We start from the raw sequence: 3,527 nt of genomic DNA, 5'->3' as shown, positions 1-3,527 counted from the left end.
GGGAGAGCGAGAGCACTATCTTTGATTCACCCAGCTTTTAAAAACCTCAAGCAGGTGAAGTCAATTGCTCAATGAGATGGGAGGGGTCAGCCAACCAGGGAGATCTGAAAGAGGAAAGCACAGATAGTGCAGAGGAAGGTCACAACAGATACTGCTCTAAGGCGGGGGTGTTAAACTCAAATACACAGTGGGCTGAAATTAAAAAATTGCTACAAGTCAAGGGCCGGACAGGTTCAACGTTTATTGAAACAACCTTTTTGCACATATTGAACCTGGAACTAAGAAGGCTTATAGATGATTGCCTATAAAACAACATTAATTATGAAATAAAAACTATAAATAAATAAAAATAAAAGAAATAAAAACCAGTTTCATTAATTTCTTATGGCTCTATCTGCAGTTTTTACAGAATAAAAAAAATGTAAAAATGAAACTGCATTAAAAACTGAAAATGCGTCAAAGCACCGTTTGCTGCTCTATGATGTTCACTAGTCTGAGCCATTTTTTGGAGGGAAGAATAGTTGAAAGTTGACACAACCTGTGTGTAATACTGTTACAATGAGCCTTTAGCAGCTGGATTTGCAGTAATAAATGATGAACAAGCAAGGATTCAAAGAACTCGACGTGCAGTTTATTTACAACAATCTCAAAGTGATGCAGACAGAATAGTGGAAGTAGTTAGCCTTACCAGCAACACAGTTATATGGAAACTGGCGCATTTTATACTGTGTCCCTGGTGGACTACATTGCACCATACCATTAGCAGGTATGCTCAGTTTCTGTTCACAGGGGGAATTATTCCATCAGTAGGTAATTTCTGATTTTAACAAAATATTTACAATTGTGTTTTCCTGATATTCACCTCACAACAAACATAAGCCTCCAAAACATAATTACAACCAATATATTTAAAGTACAAATTTTCCCAGATCCCCTCTACCTAATCAGCCACTTGGTCCCTCCCGGAACGTTCTTTACCCTGCTCGTACGCTGGGGACTTCTTTCGGCCGAACACGGGAGCAGACACAAGATCGGACCGGTAAGTGTTTCCATAACAATTTCCTTATATTGACTACTTCCTTGCACTATAATAGACATTTCATTTATACCAAGACAGTTTTACCCACAGTAGCTAGATGTACATTACACCATACAGAACTTAATCGAATGTTTGTTCGTCAATTATGAACAACCGCATATTATCGTGTTGTCGGAGCCTAACCGAACTCCCCTCTCTTCCAGGTAGAGCCCAGTGCCGGTCAACTGATAACCGTACTGTGGCATGTTCAATACATATGCCATGTAACCAATCCATACTTGCTACCAAATATGCAAATGTTCTGTACAAACACTCTGTGTCTAATAAAGTGCAAAATGTCGCTAGTAATGTTTGTAGTCAGTCTGTAGTCATTTGTTACAAGTAAAACTGTCATAATCGCCCCCACTATACAATATTTACAAGGCCAAAGCCGTCAGTCCCTAGTAACCAAGCGCCCTTCGTTACAAATACCATAGACTGCTGATGAAGGAGTGGGGCGCGCTTTCCCGGGCGGTGATTGACGTGCCGATGCACGGGCAGTGCATTGTGAGATTTGTAGTATTATGGTGGTGCGTGCGATATACCGGTGGGCCAGCTCTAATAATAAATAGATTTTGTCATGCGGGCCAAAGATAATTCATTCACGGGCCAGATGTAGCCCGCGGGCCTTGAGTTTGACATACGTGCTCTAAGGCAATTGGCCGTCACATTTACCATTGGTTATTAAGCAAGTCAAGAACAAGGTGAAGTAGTTGGAGGCGTCCTGATGACCAAATCTGAATTTCAGAATCAGAACACACTGCCAGCTAAGGAGCAGAGACTACTTCCCTGGAAGACTCTCCAGAGAGGATACACCTCCTGAACCCCCTCAAGTGCCCCTTAAAACGTGAACCAATCATTCAGAAGCCGGGCAAGTGACAGTGTTTGGGTAAATGTCAGTGTTAATACTGTACCTGATGTTTGTGTCAGAGAGAATGCCAGAGATAAGACAGATCTTTGCACTGAAACAGACAAGGTCTGCAGCAGAGACTAAGCACAGCTAGAAGATGGTCACATGTCACATGCTTATGGTAGCTTCAAATTAATCACAAACCCCTTAAAATCCTGATTCACAGTGCAATAAAACCTCACTCAATTTTCAGCATAAACCCATCTTATTTTGCAGTGTCCATGAAACAGAGATCCAGGAGTTCAGTCTAATCAGTCTCTCTGTGTAAGTCCATCAGAGTGTGAAGTTAAAGTGTTTCCTTGTGTAGGCAGGGAGTGTATTTGTCCTACCAATTTCCGCTGAACAGCAGTAATTCAGGCAATTTCTCATTTAATCTCAATCCGACTCTGGGTAGGTTTGCCACTCCAGCACCAACTACACATCCTCCATCAGGAGCAAGCTGGGCTGAAGAATCCAAAAATCTGGCAAGATCTCACAGTCCACCGAAGAATCGCCAAAAACAGTGAGGAAATCCAAAGGCAGAAGAAACCAACAGAGAAAACGCCGACCTGGCCTTGAATACACAAAGCTAAAAAATATTATGCAATTATTGCTAACTTATTTAAATGTTTTCTCTTCCCTTAAAGTATCTACAGAGCTGTCAATCTGTTACTTTAGCGAAATAAAATTATAGGAGTTATTACTCTTACACACAAAAAATTTTTGCATCAATGAATACATTACATTTACTCAAAACCACATCAGTGTTATGCCTTCAACACAACTCATATTAGACGCTAATCAGCTTCACAGTAGTAAACCAGTTTCAGTATAACAGTTACACATACATTAAATCAACACCTGAACAGTTTTCACTGGATGGAGTTGCAATAGGAGATCTAACAAAGCTAACATGGCCAATCTTAGCTAGCGGGATTAATGACAACTCTTGCTAGCGCAGTTAGTGGCTGCTACCGCTAGTGCTTGCTCCCGTTTTCAGTTATCAAATTCAAATTCTCATCAAATTTCACAACTGACTCACCAAGAATTGTCCTTTCGGCAACTAGCAGAAGAACTGTAACCACTACAGGCCTTTTTTCTTTTCTAGAATTGAGCTATCAGCGTTTATCTTGCTCTCTGCTCTCTCTGTGTGTCTGTCTCGTTTGCTGCTCAATCAGGAAGAGATCGTGGGATGACATTATTATTATTATTATTATTATTATTATTATTATTATTATTATTATTATTATTATTACTACTACTACTACTTATGGGGGGACGTGTCCCTAGGGGGAGCTGTTTTAGCACTTTCTTAATCATGAATTGTCTCAGAGAGACTCAAAATGAAATATTTATCTATTTAACTATGTATTTATTTATTCAATACTGAATCCATCCTCCGATCACAGATCATTCTTCCTATATCTTCAGCATTCATTTAACAGGGTCCTGGTAACCGGGGGTTACATTTAGTTTTTGGTATTTTTTTCTGCCAAATAAACACTGTTAAAGGTCTACAGGTTATTCATCTAAATATCAGGAGTTTGCCTTCTAATATTA

The 3,527-nt window shown here is 39.8% G+C and overlaps 1 long non-coding RNA gene across 1 annotated transcript; it reads left to right on the top strand.

The window, feature by feature from the left end:
* Window positions 1–837: 837 nt before the first annotated feature.
* Window positions 838–2,667, top strand: LOC108898971 (uncharacterized). The gene is made up of 4 exons (XR_007813823.1): window positions 838–1,039; window positions 1,827–1,967; window positions 2,205–2,252; window positions 2,383–2,667. It is a non-coding gene; the product is annotated as an uncharacterized LOC108898971 (long non-coding RNA).
* Window positions 2,668–3,527: the final 860 nt, after the last annotated feature.

Source organism: Lates calcarifer, linkage group LG9 (genome assembly GCF_001640805.2).
Source record: "Lates calcarifer isolate ASB-BC8 linkage group LG9, TLL_Latcal_v3, whole genome shotgun sequence".
Classification (NCBI taxonomy): Eukaryota; Metazoa; Chordata; class Actinopteri; family Centropomidae; genus Lates; species Lates calcarifer.
Note: the sequence above shows the minus strand (reverse complement) of the source record. Positions and strands in the feature narration are given on the sequence as shown.